The 15594-nt window shown below is 40.5% G+C and overlaps 1 protein-coding gene across 1 annotated transcript in view; it reads right to left on the reverse strand.

Moving 5' to 3' along the window:
• Positions 1-15594, reverse strand: part of cratb (carnitine O-acetyltransferase b) — a 118626-nt gene that overhangs the window by 73775 nt on the left and 29257 nt on the right. The gene's annotated exons all lie outside the window — the stretch shown is intronic.

Here is a 15594-nt window from a genome sequence, read left to right on the forward strand (position 1 = left end):
CTAACGGTAGCTCTGTGGTTAACGCATCAACCTCAACTTCATGGACCTCCAAACGACCTGAGATCGAACCTCATTACATGCTGTTGGCCGACAGCTTTTATGTTTTACTGTTCTTGAAGCTTAAGGTAGCTGTTTATTAGCGAGTTTATTAACTTTTTATTTATTTAAAGTGTCCGATAATTCTCTGTATGACATAATCTGCCACTGCTCATTGAGAGCTGAGGTCGCAGATAAATTCAAGGTTAATATTGTAGTTAAACGAATTCACAAAATCACAATACTGAAAAAAGTAAATTCAAATAAAATAAATGTGAAGTAAAAATAGGCCTCTGTTATTCCATCAAATTTAAGCAAAGAAGGCACACTTCAACATTAGGCTGTGTGCCCAGTTTTTTTCTATAGTTTAGAAAGGCTGTCAATAGGTTACTTGTCTTTAACTTTGTGTTATTTTAATTTGTTAGTAGATTTATTAACTGAAACTGATACGTGTAATAAATTAAACCAAATGATCATAAAATTAAAACATTTTCAGGGCTTGTAGTTAGGCTACTAAACCATGTTACTCGACAGCATTTGTGTTTAAGCATGCCAAAATGCCTACCGCAGCAAAAATAAACCAGTCGCATTAAAGTTGTTCGGGACATTGCAAAGGGACATTGTGCAAAACAGCAGCAATTGCTGCATTTTAAAATGTAAGTTTACTATCCATTTAAAAAAAAATGCTGTCTCTCTGCTGATACTTTAGGGCCGGGGGTCTGTTTTCATCCAACGATTTCTGTCAAAAATAGTGGAATGATTAAAACATTGTATAATGCAGAGGTGGGAGACTTGAGTCATATGACTTGACTCGAGTCAGACTCGAGTCGCAATTTTCTGGACTTGAGACTTACTTGACTAGATGTCTGAAAAGACTCGACTTGACTTTAGACTTGCTCCTTGTGACTTTAGACTTGACTCGGACTTGTGCCTATTTACTTGAAATGACTTGTGGAAAAAAAACCCTCTAATATTGTGTTTTTTAATGCGCCGAGCGCGGGCGGTAATGCACTCTGTGTGTGCGGGTTGAGGGAGAATAAAGCGTTGAGCGATGTAGCCAATCACAGACATGTGTGTTGTTTTCTGGAACGCAATGGCCAGTGCTGAATTTCTGTATGTTGGCAAATCCTTTAATTATAACAAACAAAGTGTATATATTATGAAAGCTTCATTGATAACAGATGTGTGAGATCGCGATGAACTGTCAGCTTTTTAGGAATTATTAAAGGAGCGCACAGTCATGCCAAACCATGCACGCAGGAGCTGCTTGCTTTCATGTTGTAACAATGGTTTGTGTGTTAATGCCTTAATACAAATAATTTATCAGGAGCAATTATGCTGTTGTGTATGGTGGCGACACGTAGGTTAACTTGAAAGTATTTGGAGGTACAGAAAAAAGGCTTTTTGCGGGCAGGAGCAGGACGAAACATAAATGTTGTGGGCGGGTGAAAGTAATATAGAAAGTTGAGAACGTCAGTCACAATGACCCATGTTTTAAAAAAATAGTCGGGTTTAAATCATTTAAATGATGATACTCAGTAGCGGAGTGGCAATTGAAGATTCAGGACTTTTCCCAGTGGGCTGGTAGTGTTGAGGCCGCGAGGACCGGTCTTAGTTATACTTTGCAAGTTCATCCAGCGGCATATGATTATAATCAGAGCATGTGCATGTTTGTCGGTGATTTATTTACATTAGGTTATTACAGCATTTAAAGAGCACAGACCTACGCAAAGGAGGTGCATGTGAAATGCCCTGTAAGAAATACTTTCCTTTTCAGGGAAAGTATTGAAAAATTATCGAAAACACTAATGATTAGATTTGTTTTCTTAAATTCCATTTAATTTTTGTGTTATGGGATCAAATCACCTGGATATTTAGAATGAGAACATACAAACTTTGTGACACAGTAGGCCTATTAACTCTTTCCCCGCCAGCGTTTTAAAAAAAAGTTGCCAGCCACCGCCAGGGTTTTTGACGATTTTCGCTAAATTTGAATGCCCCGCTGAATATTTTCTTCCATGAATATATGAAGATGATATATATAAAAATAAAGATCTGAGCCTCTGCTTTTAGGCAAAAAAAACGTTTTTATTTTATCTTCATCTGTTCTTTTTTTATTGCCTCTTGAACAGAGGTAGGTTTTGTCAAAAACACAACATTTTGGACAAAAAACTGAGAAAAAGGTATTTTTATCAAACAAGTGCATTTAAAAGCAGAATACATTCAGATGTTGTTTCCTTCATATATAAAACTTTCCAAAAAAAAATAAAAACATAAAATAAATGTAAAATATATCAAATTTCCCAGGATGTAAGGGAAATGTAACTTTTGCAATAAAACTTCTGCCTCTGCCTCTCTGTGTTCTACCTGTGAATAATGAATAATTGGAATTACAATAAACAGGCCTAGACACACACACACACACACACACACAAATACATATTACAATGTGGTAAATGTGCACAAAGAGAGAAATAATTTGACAATTACACCTTCATATTTAGACAGCCACACATAAATGCCTGCACACACACATACATATTATAGTGTCATAATATTATACGATCTATCTGCGGCACGTCCATGGCTAGAACTTTCTGTGACAACATGTGCATCTCTCTCACTGACTACTTCGTCCCGATCAGATTCAGAATGATCAAATAAAGAGTGATCGGACTCCGAGTCCATTAACCTCCAGTACTTCAGCCATATACCTCGGCATTGTCTGTCTGATACATTCTCACTACTCCACTGTTTGAGACGATTGCAATCTGTTTCTCTGATCAAAGAGTTGCGCACTCATTTAGGACATGCGCGCGGGTCTTCCTTACCGTATACCACCTAAAACACGGATACCCGGAAAATTCCGTGTTTGGCGCAGATGCGTTTTTTCATTAAACCCGGAAAATTCCGTGTTTGGCGGGGAAAGAGTTAATTTAGAATGTAATATCTTTTTTTTTTACAAGATGGGAAAACTTGTATTAATTCTTGTTTACTTCTGTTCATTTAATTTATTTTTATTTTAGAGCATTTAAAGTGCTTCTTAATGATATTTTATTTATAACACACAAGTTAATTTATTTATTTTTGTAACCCATCAGCCCTCTGTGTCTAAATAAACTAAAGTGCCAGAGTTAAAAAATGTGTAAAACTAGCCTGTGTGCGACTTGGTATGACTTGACCAAGTTGCGACTTGACTTGACTTGACTTGACAAAGAGTATGACTTGACCCTTACAACAGAATAACTTGACTTGACTTTGAGTTGCAATGTTAAGACTTGGACTTGACTTGAGACTTGCATTTAGTGACTTACTCCTCATCTCTGTAATAAATAACAATTAAAAGCAGAAGACTGTTTAAATTCATATTGAACAACAATAAAATTATTAGCCTTATTATTACATTCTTACAATTACATTCTTTTATGATTTTTTTTTTCTAAATAGGAATGCTTACTGAAATTTCAGTGCATTTGATACAGTTTCAAATATGAAGCTAGCCCTTTGATAAAAGAAATCAGGGTTTGAAACCCCATGAACAGCTTGTGAATAGCCAGTCGTTAGTAGCTATAATGCAGACAAAAAAAATGCATATTTATAACCATAACCAGTCTGTAGATTCACCGGTGTGAATGTGTGCATGGGGAGACTGAGACTTATGGCTCGTTTCCACTGATGGGTACAGAAAATATCATGATCATGCGTAATAAATCATAATTCATGATGATGTGCTCATCTTAGTTAATGTTTTAATTAAGGTGTTGTTCATTCATGAAGTCATGAATGAAGAATACTGAACTTGTGTTAGTTCCTGATGATTCATGAGAAATTAATGCATGAATGAATGCATAGTTCATGCATTCATTTATACATGAATTCATGATAATTCATGTACCCTTACCGTAAAGTGTTCAATTTTTTATTTTATTTTTACAGAACTGCTTTTGAAATTACGATTGGTATTATTATAGCCTACAGATGTAAAGATGTAAAGTCATTCTGTTGGATACTATTTGTTCCTTCCTTAGTGTAAAAGGGAAATGCATGGTAATTTTTTTATAAATAAGCAAAAACTAAATGGTGTAACAGAGTTTTAAAAATAGACAAATTCAAATATAAAATTTAACTACAGAAGTTCATGTTTGATCGGGCTTCGAATCCATGTCCTTGTAATGTTCGAACCATAAGTTCTACCACTCGGCCATGTCTTCACTCACGGAGAAACGCCCAAACATTTGTTTTTCCAGTGAGTTTTCGCTCAAATGAGCGAGAAAACGTTTTGTTGTTATCCTATTGTGAGTGTAGGCCTACTTTACATCAAAAAAGTAGACCTTTTAGAGTTTTAAAAGAACGTTTGTCGAACTCTAATTAAAGCCAAAATAAAACCCGATTTTAGAATAGGCCTACGCCCTTGGTGTGGTATGTCAAAATACTCAATTATAAACTTAAATATTTCCAAACTTCGTTCAAAACCACCTCAAAACACTTTAGGCGCTTTTCCACTGCATAGTACGGTACGGTTCGGCTCAGTACGGTTCGACTCGGCACGGAACAGTTCGGCTCGCTTTGCGTTTCCACTGCAGTAGTACCCCTTCAAAGTGTGTGGGACTGATCGTTATTTGCGCGAGCCTCTACCGCCATGACATCATCTTAAAAGCGCCACATTTTCAAACCCACAACACAGGAACAATGGAGACTATCGAGGGGATGGTGTTCCTGATTCTCGGTATGTGGTTGTTTTTAACTAGACGGAAAAATGTGTTTAAAATGAGGCTGATGGCAGCAAAACAAAAATACTGCTAAAAAAGTGTCTCGTGTCGCAAATCCAATGACGCTAATAGTGATGCGGGTAGTGACGATTCTGTCTGACCAATCAATGATCTGCAGTGTTTCACGTCACATTTTAATGCAGTGATTAAAAAACAACCAGTACGGTACGCTTGGAACCTCAACAGACCAGGTACCATTTAAAGCGACCTGAAGCGAACCGTACTGTACCGTACCATGCAGTGGAAAAGCACCACAAGTGAGCCGTACCGAACCGTACTATGCAGTGGAAAAGCGCCATTAGGTACATTTTAAAAAAGCCGTGAATCAAAGTATTAAGGCCACTGAAACTGAAATGCGCTGTATTTTATCTCTCAATACAGGAGCAGAAGCGCTGGATCAGATTTTATTATTTGTTGTTTTATGATCTGTTTTATTATTTTTTAAACGTGTTTGATGCATATTAATATATATATTAATTACACATTAAATATATAAAAACGTAATAAAAAAAAACTAAATTGTGATGTGAGGTCCCATTAAAATCTCAAAGTCTCGCAGTAGATTCATTTAGATTAATAACAACGAATAAAATGGATAATACATTGTTTCTATTTTTCTATTTTCCACAATGTCAAAGCAATGCAGCTTAACCCAAAATACGTACAAGTGCAGGCACTTCTGTTCATACAAACTCCGCTGTTTTTTGCGCTGTTCTGCTCTCTAGCCAGAGAATACTCCCGTTGCAGGAACACTTTTAGTAGTCCAAGAAGAAGCAAATGTATTTATTAAATAGCTATAACGAAGTTTTATGTTAAGTATTATATTTCACCAGATTTTATACTGTAAAACATATTCAAGCGCGAATGAGAACCGTTTCGAGTGGGATGCCAGGTCCAAAAAAGATGGCTGACACTATGTGTACATTCTGTGAGTGAGATTTACTCATAAATGTATGTATACATTGATGGCCTAAGACACGAAACGAGCGTTTTGTGTGAGAAAACGAACAGTATTTATATCGTTTTTACCTCTTGTAACCACAGCCACGACCAAGTGATCTGAGGGCGCAGGCGCTTTGTGGCTGTGGTTACAAGAGTTAAAATCTATATAAAGACTGTTCGTTTTCTCACACAAACCACTCGTTTCATGTCTTAGGCCATCAATCTGTCCTTACATTTACGAGTCATTGAATCATGTTTAATTTGGACTTCTCTGTGCATGCTCTTTGAGGTGGACCCCATAGACCTGCATGATATGACTGATAGACACAAACGGTTTGACCTAAAAATATCAAAATTGAAACTACTATGGAAACAAAGACACCTACATCTTGGATGCCCTTGAGGTAAGCTGAAACTATCTGTTTAAGCGTTGCGGAGATACATCCTTACATCTGTTTTCGCAAGCGCTAAGTACAATTATTTTGTGCGGTATTCGAGAACAGTTTGACAGATCAACATGAATTCCACAACTTTTTGTGGGCATGGTCTGAAGATGAGCTGATTCAATTTTCATGAAAATCGGAGTAACAGCCTAGGAGGAGTTCGAAAAAGTATGTTTTTCAGAAAATTCTAACTGGCGGAAAAATTTTGATGACGGAAAATGACGAATTTTGTTTCTAGCCGTTACGCTTCAAAAGTTATTAGCATAAACATGAGTGAATGTTTATAGAGCTGGTAAGTCCCGCCCCTTCGGCTAACCCCGCTGGACCTCTAGGTTGAAAAACCGTCAATGCAAGTGAATGAGAGAAAATAATTATTTTCTAATCCCGTTTGAATTGTGCAATGAATGTAACATACGTTGTCCGTGAATTTTTTATATAATGTTTTGTGTAAAGAATGCTACAATTTAGTGGGTAGAATTTTCATACAGTTAAGACTTTGTGTGAGAGCACTTTGTGGACTACAACTCTTTCGACATGTTTGATATACATCACCCCCACTAGCATACGGATCCCGCTAAACATGCCTGTGTCTTTGGTGAACTTCACCACCTTCTTTCAGGGCGAGGACAAACTAGTTGAGCGTGGTGAAAACCGTGATTTGTGGAGGGAAAATGTGTTATGCGGCGACGTCACATATGCGACGTGTAGTCTTTCTCGTTATGTCTTTTCCACAACTGCTAGCCAAAGAATCATACAATATACTGTCAAACTCGTTACATGAGAAATTATATAAAAAATTCACAGACAACATGTCACATTCATGCCACAATTCAAACGGGATCAGAAAATAATTATTTTCTCTCATTCACTTGCATTGACGCTTTTTCAACCTAGAGGTCCACTTGAAGTTTTACGGATGGGCGGGACTTATGCTAATAAAAACAAACAAAATAAAATGTTCCTCTGTGGAATGAGCCTGTGACATGTTTTGACTCCACCCCTCAATCGGAATCGAGAATCGAAAAGAACCGAAATCGAAAGGAAGAATTGGAATCAGAATCGTTCAAATAAAAATGATGTCCAACCCTACTGTTTACTTGTCTTTATTAACCTTGAGAGTTTTTTTTTTTTTACTTGTATTAGTTAGGCTAGTATTAGTCTTTTTGTAATATTGAAATTAGTGGTGAGAATTCTGAAATTTCAAATGATAAAAACCTTATAGTCGGTGTATGAATGAGTGTATGAATGGGTGAATGTGAGGCAAATGTAAAGCGCTTTGGTGGCCATTAGGTCTATGAAGGCGCTATATAAATGCAGTCCATTTATAGTCAGGTCCAAATCAAGGGTTGTGTAACCCTGTAGGCATTTTTGAGGAAATTGTTATACCAAATTTTTAGAAAGTTCAATGTGTAATGAATAAGGATCCAACATATAACATTGAAATAAGGGTCCCTTTTTCTTGTAATTGTTATCAAAACAATAGGTGAATTATTCACAGCCGAAACACTACAGGTGGATAGGGTCAAATTTTTAAGCTATAGATACAACCATAAAACTTTTCCAGTTTTTCAGTTACATAGAGACAAACATTTTTTGTATTACAAGTTTTCTGAAATGGCATGTTTACATATGCAAATGAGGCATTATCTATTAAAATATGTGCTAATTTGCATAATCTGAACTTTTATATCGGAATTGAAATCCACAGACTCGAATAGACAAAGTGTAGTGAAATTAATGGGTTGAAGGCAACCTTCTAGGCCCCAAAACTGCAGAGGAAGTTATGGCAGGGAAGTAGGGGTGTAACGGTACATGTATTCGTATTGAACCATTTCGGTTCGAGGCTTCCGGTTCGGTACGCATACAAACCGAACGATTGTTAGGACCATTTTTCCTGCCGGCAAAATTCGTACTGACGCGGCCAACACAACTTGCACAACATCAAATGGCAAGCGTAATGAAAGCAGAACGAAACTGCGCTACTCGTTATGTGCTTCACGGATCGTTTATCAGTTCGGACCAGCAACATCTGTGCAGCGCGAGCCGATCTCGATCAAGCAACAATGTTACCACACAGCGCTAAGAGATCCGGTAAAGAAAACATTTGAATTCGCCACTGAGGTAATAACATCGCTGCGAGATCTAGTGAGATGCATTCACACTTCTACGTTAAACCCCCCATAAACCTGATGTTTATAAACCTGAAAGTTTCAAGATCTAGGAAAACTCACACTTAATTAAAAATATTTTTTCTTTAAACAAATAGGAAATTTCTCTGGCATTTCTTTCTTTTTGCTGTATCGAAAACGTACCGAACCGTGACTTTAAAACCGAGGTACGTACCAAACCGTGATTTTTGTGCACCGTTACACCCCTACAGGGAAGTCTTACAACAAAAGAATTCGAGCCCACAAAATCACTCGGCAGGCCATGTGGAGGATTCTGTTGTTAAAGTCCCCATGAACCGGAAGTTGCAAACGATTTTTCTCCAGTGCTGTGACGTATTTCCAAGTGAAACGGAATATTGAACAGAGGGCAGGGTTTTAGTCTAGCGCTCCTCCTCTCCATCTCTCGCTCATAGTAAACTAACGGTTTGTGGGGAGTGGTTAAGCGTTTCCCCACCCAAACTGTGAAACCTACGTCATCAAAAAAAGAAACCGTTCCAGACCGGAAGTAACTTTTCAGATTTTGATTAAAGATTACCAAGGTAAAACATTTTTTACTTGCACGGATTAATTGTTCACCACAAGACTAGTAATATGCGCTAACAAAGTAAAGAGGTTCAATTTTGATTTCACGGGGACTTTAACAAGCAGAATCACTGAAGGAGAAAACCGGAATTTAAAGTCACCATAAAGGAGTTTTGATTGGTGGCACCCAGAATGCACTGCAACATGCTTTATAATAGTCTTCACTGTTGAGATTCACAGGCTGATTCTTGATGTCTGTGTGTGTCTACATAAACTAATTTTTTTTAGAAGTTTTTTTTTTATTTTTTTATTGATTTGATCATTTGGATTCCTTTGAAATGGCTAAATGTTATAATCCATAAGGTAAACTTAACAGTGGTAGTGGCTCATGTAGGTTGTCTACAAACCGGAATGTTGGTGGTTCAATCTCCAGTTCCACCTGACCAAGTGTCGAGATGTTGTGTTTTAACATATAATGATGTTAATGATATATAATATAATGATATCTTAAAACATATCCACCATCATCAGAACACCTTTTCTATGTGATCATCTGACTGTTATACCTCACGTATAGCCAAACATAATCTAAAGTTAATAATGTGGGGGTCAAGAACCCAACTAAAACAAACACTCATCTCCATAATGGTGACTTTAAATTGCGATTTTCTCCTTCAGTGATTCTGCTTGTTATCAGGTGTCTTCAATAATGCTCAATCATCACTCAATTGTTCACTTAATTGGCTCATTAACTTTAACACTGCTTCAGTGTTCATAACCACTTTTGCGTTTTCTCTTCAGAATCGTTTCCGTGTAAACATGGCCTTTCACCTGTGCCTGCACCACTGGGTGCAAGACAGCCCGATGCGGCTGCAAGCCTAATCCATGCACTGCATCCTGTAAATGCAGAAAGTCCAGTGATACTTGTATGAACGAATAACTTTTGGAATATCTGTGATCACACTATTGTTGCTTGATTTTGTTGAAATTTCAGAGTTCCAGCAGCCATTTAAACATTAAAAACCGTCCCTTTCATGTTAATGTTGTTTTTTCATTGTTTACATGTTTAAATATTCTAAGAATGCACAGTTTAGTTCTAATGTTTAATGTTTAAACTGCAATAAATGCATTAAAACATAATAAATGCTTTAAAACTGTTTAAATGCTTTAAAAATGTTTAAACTGCAATAAATGCATGTTTTTTGGTAGCCATTTTGTTTTTATTGTTTATGCCAAAACAGTGATGTTTACAACTTGTTATCCGAAAGAAATGGATTCAGCACCTAAAAATCATATAGAAACAACACTTGAAGTACTTTTTCTCAAAAATGCCTACTGCATCTTATCCATGGCTATTTATCTATTTTGGGACTCGACTATTATTAAATGCAAAAATATTATGATCTTGTAATCGTGAAATGAAATTACTCATATTGTGATATCAGATTTTGGTCATATCCCCCACTTCTATGTGGCCGATGTCCAATTACATTATTTTCACACTGAAGAAGCAGTTGTTTAATATGTCACCACTCTTCATGTACAGTAGGTGGACAACCAGAATGTCGTTTACCGCCGCGGCAAGTGGCGCGGTAAATCTACCGCGGCAAAAATAAACAAGGCCGTATTTCAAAGTCTGTGGCGAAATGACCACCAGGTGGCGCAAAGGGACATTTAGCGAAAGCAAAACGTAATTATGTAAAAGTAGCCTACATTTTAAATAGAATATAGCTTTAACTAGAATAGAAACTTAGGCTATAGGAGAACAGTTTATTAATCAAAAGTTAAAATAGGCCTATCTCGCAGTCAGCGAAAATAAAGTGGTGCTTTCAATGACGCTATTGAGGAATGCGAAGACTGAAGAGCGCTTCTCTCGCGTGCGCACACTGACTGCTGAACAAACGAACTTCTGGGCTTTCGTCAGTGAGAAAAGTCGTGGTCGAGTGGTAGAACATTGGTACAATTGTTTTGATGACACTGTTTCGAATCCCGCATAAACATGTATTAAAATTACCTTGCATTTCTATTTTACATTAAGGAACAAAACTCTTCCAACAGATTGACTTAATTTACATCTACAAAAGCAGTTATGATAAAAAAAATTCCATGTAGATAAAAAAAAAAAAAAAAAAAAAAAAAAAACAACCAAGCTAAGCAAGTTGCGATTTGCCGGTGGGGTATTTCCCCATCCACAGTAATCAATGCTATAATTCGCCTAAATAGACAATATCAAATATGTGTATATATATTTTTAAATATGCAACACGCACGTTTAAACAACAAATAGCCTTATAAAATCTGAACCAGCGCTTCTGCGCCTGTATTGACAGATAACATGCAGCGCGCGTTTCAGTTTCAGTGGCCTTAATAGACTATTGTTCGACAAACGCGGCGGTGGTGACTTGAATTTATTTATCATTCATTAGACCGAACACATGGCTGAGTGGTAGAGCATAGGCCTACGGTTTTACCATTACAAACACATGGGTTCGAAGCTTGCTCAAACATGGTTTACTATAGTTATATTTTATATTTAGGCTATTAATGCAGAAAGATTTGTTCTAAAACTCTGTTACACCATTTAGTTTTTTTGCTTATATTTATAAAATAAAATGACCATGCATTTCTATTTTAAACTAAGGAACAAATCTCTTCCAACAGATTGACTAAATTTACATCTTCAAAAGCAGTTATGCAAAAAAAAATATAGAAAATAAAACTTAATGGGGTTCCATGTAGAATTAAAAAAACACCCCCCCCCTCCACAGTAATCAATGTTATAATTAGCCTAGACCATATCAAATATATTTATTTATTTATTTTTAAATATGCAACACGCATGTTTAAACAACAAATAATAAAATCTGAACCAGCGCTTCTGCTCCTGTATTTGAGAGATGTCAGTTTCAGTTTCAGTGGCCTTAATACATTGATTCACGGCTTTTTAAAATGTCACGAATTGTTTTGAGGTGGTTTTGAACGAAATATTGAAATATTGAAGTTTATAATTGAGTATTTTTTTTGACACACCACGCCCAGTGTAGGCCTATTCTAAAATCAGGTTTTATTCTGGCATTAATTGTGTTCGACAAACGCGGCGGTGTTCACTTGAATTTATTTTTCTCATAACAGCTAAAATAAAATCATCTTTTAAACTGAAAAAGGTGTACGTTTTCGTGTAAAGTAGGCTTACACTCACAATAGGTTAACGACAAAACGTTTTCCTGCTCATGAGCGAATACTCACTGCACATATGTTTGGGCATTTTCCCCTAAGTTAACACATAGCCGAGTGGTAGAACTTACGGTTAGAACATGATAATGACATGGGTTCGAAGCCCGATTCAACGTGGATAACTGTAGTTATATTTTTTTTATTTAGGTATTTATGCAGAAAGATTTGTCTAGTTCTAAAACTGTTACACCATTTAGTTTTTTTTTTTTTGCTTGTATTTATAAAAAATATATATATATTTCCATTTTACACTAAGGAAGGAACAAAATAGTATCCAACAGAATGACTTCTTTACATCTATAATAATACCAATCGTAATTTCAAAAGCAGTTCCGTAAAAAAAAAAAAAAAAAATACGAGGAGTTCTTTTCCAAAACGCTATAAATCCATTTCAATAGTTTTCAGGAAAACTACATTTTTTACCTAGACCCACACATTTTGTGAATATTCAAATTAAATGTTTTATTGGTTCAGTCTGAACATGTTGAACAATGACTATTAAATCAAACAACAATATTGTTAATGATAAATTAAAAGTTTTTTTTTTCAAAACGCTATATAAATCCATCAATTTTTTTTTTGTAAAAATAAGTTCTCTTACGAGAGGTTCTCTCGTATTGCGTAAGCTAGCTTACGCTACGGGAAAGATTCATCTTTGCTGAGAAGTTGAAGCCAAAAAATTATTCCATAATTTTGTAATCATTGTCAACGCAGTCTCTTCTGAGGCAGACCATGAGCGGGCTAGCTAGCGGCTCATTGGTTCGCTCAGAGAGAATGCACGAACCTATGGGAGAGCGGCGCTGAGTCCGCGGCCAATGAGCGGACGGCGCTCGCTTACTGCGTCACAGCCCGCCAAAAGGGGCGTGGCTACAGTGTATAAAGGTCGCTCTCCCAGCTCGTTCGTTGATTCTGTTCATTTCAGCGAGCTACAAGCATCCGCTGTTCTGGGAAGAAGCCGCCGTCGTTGAGAAGGCACCGTCTAGCGAGCTCCGGAGTCTGAGGAAGCCGGCCGTCTGCCACCTTCAGCCGCCCAGCAAGCTAGCGCCATCTGACGCGTATCCTTTTTTCTTGATTATTCCTGCTAAAAGAGCACGAGCGTCTTTTTAAAGATGCCTCGTAATTCCTGCGCCTCTTGCCGCTCTCCGCTCGAGGATGGAGACCGCCACCCCATCTGCGCTCTCTGCCTCGGAGTGGAACACGCAGAACTCGCCCTCGCCGACGGAGGATGCGACCACTGCGAGGACCTGCCGCTGTCTACCCTGCGGGCTCGACTACAGGCGGTCAAAACCGCTCCAGCGCCGCCTCTAACTTCGCCGCGGAAGAAGAAACGCCGCTCCCAGAGGCCGCCGGAGCCCTCTGCGGATCCATGTGGGCCGCCGCCGCCGCCCACCGACCGCCCTCCCTCTCCGCCCCTGCCGGACTTACAGTTGCCGCCGAGTGGCCGCTCTGTCGCCTCCGAGGACACCGCGGATGAGAAGGACTCTTGTTCGCTGCACGCTTCGGACAGCGAGGATTGGTCGTCGATCGGCTCATCGACGAGAGAGTCTGCGGGGACCCGCGCCGGCATCGAGGAGGAACTAACGCGCCTCCTTTCTCAGGCCGTTAGTCGCCTGGGTCTCGAGTGGTCTCCTCCCCCTGAGCAACCACCGAACCGCATGGATGGAAAGTTCCTGCACCGGCGTCCGGCCCCCGCCTGCAGCCGGGCTGCACCCTTCCTGCCGGAGCTTCACAGCGAGCTCACGAAGTCCTGGAACGCTCCTCTCTCGGCCCGTAATCGCTCTGATGTGTCCGCTTCGCTGCGCTCAGTGGACGGAGCTGCCGAGAAGGGTTATACTGCCATGCCACCCGTCGAGGACTCGGTCGCCGCTCATCTCTGCCCGCCCTCTGCTAGATGGCGGTCTGCTCATACGCTTCCCTCTAAAGCGTGCAGAGCGACCTCTAACTTTCATGCCCGCGCCTATTCTGCCGCCGGTCAGGCCGCTTCAGCGCTGCATTCGATGTCTGTCCTCCAGGTGCTCCAGAGCGACATCTTGTGTGAAATGGCGAGCAGCGGGAGGCAACCGCCCGTCCTTTCGGACCTGAGAAGCGCTACGGATCTTTCCCTTCGCGCCACTAAAGCCGCCGCCCTCTGCATGGCCGCCCTCTGTGTCGCCGAGAGACACTTATGGCTCACGCTTACCGACATGGGAGAGTCAGAACGAGCCGCGTTCCTCAACGCGCCCATTTCCCCTACCGGGCTCTTCGGATCCGCCGTCACGGGCATCGTTGACCGCTTCTCCGAGGTTCAAAAAGCGACTCAGGCCATGAACTTGTTCCTGCCCCGCCGCTCGAGTTCTTCGACGGGCCGTTCTCACGAGCCGCCTGCCAGAACCACACAGCAGCGCCCGCCTCAGCAAGCTCAGCAGCCCCAGCGTAGACAGGGCGGCCGCCCTCGCTCTCGCTCAGACAGCCGCCGCAGACAGCCTCCTCCCCGGGGGCCTCGACCCAAGATCACGCTGAAGCCTGATCAACAGAAGTCTGCCTAGCACAGCTGAGAAAAAGACGGCGTTCTCCCGCTGCGGCCGGACCACCGTCAAAGCTTCGCCCTCTGTTAGTCCCCGTCTCACCGCTGACTACAGTAGTGTTTACCGCCACAAACAAGCCGGTTTCCCTGCCCGCTTGCGAGCGACTAAAAGCCGTTTTCACGGCTACCCAGAGAGTTCACAAAAAGAGCATAAAAGCCTCAAGTGTAAAAAATGTGCCCACAACCATGTGCTCACGTACACACACAAGCATTCTATGCCCAGGGTCTCTCGCAGAGCCCATTCTCACGGAGCGTGCACTTTCCGCTCCAGCAGCAGAGAACATAAGCACGCCCACGAGCCCGTGCGCGTGTCCCCCCTCTGCCCGCTCTGTCTCAAGGCCCTTAAACTCCTCTCTGAGTGTAAGTCCCGTTGCCTTCCACATTATAAGCGAGCCCACACCCAGTGTCCAGCCCGCAATGTGCAGCAATCAGGGCGAAATCGCCATTCAACCACTAGCCGTATGCTACAAAGCGTGGGAAGCCATCCCCGGCATCTCCCCGTGGGTTTTAAGCATAATAAAGAATGGTTATCGATTACAGTTTCGTCGCCGCCCGCCACGCTCGCGCGTGCGGCTCGAATCCTCTGTCAGCCCGGCTGCTATGAACACGCTTCGCTTAGAAATAGCCAAGCTACTGCAGAAGGGCGCTATAGAGAGAGTCCCGCCATCTATGATCGAGTCGGGGTTTTACGGCCGTTACTTTCTGGTCCCCAAGAAAGACGGCGGCCTCAGGCCGATCTTAGATCTCAGGGCTTTGAACAAAGCGCTCATGAAGAGACCGTTCAAAATGCTCACAGTCAGGAAACTCCTCGCGCACGTCCGCCAGGGGGACTGGTTCATCTCTCTAGACCTGAAAGACGCCTATTTTCAGATCCAGATAAACCCTCATCACAGGCCATTCCTACGTTTCGCCTTCGA

The sequence above is a fragment of the Pimephales promelas genome, chromosome 18, assembly GCF_988280905.1.
Source record: "Pimephales promelas chromosome 18, fPimPro1.hap1.1, whole genome shotgun sequence".
Taxonomy (NCBI): Eukaryota; Metazoa; Chordata; class Actinopteri; order Cypriniformes; family Leuciscidae; genus Pimephales; species Pimephales promelas.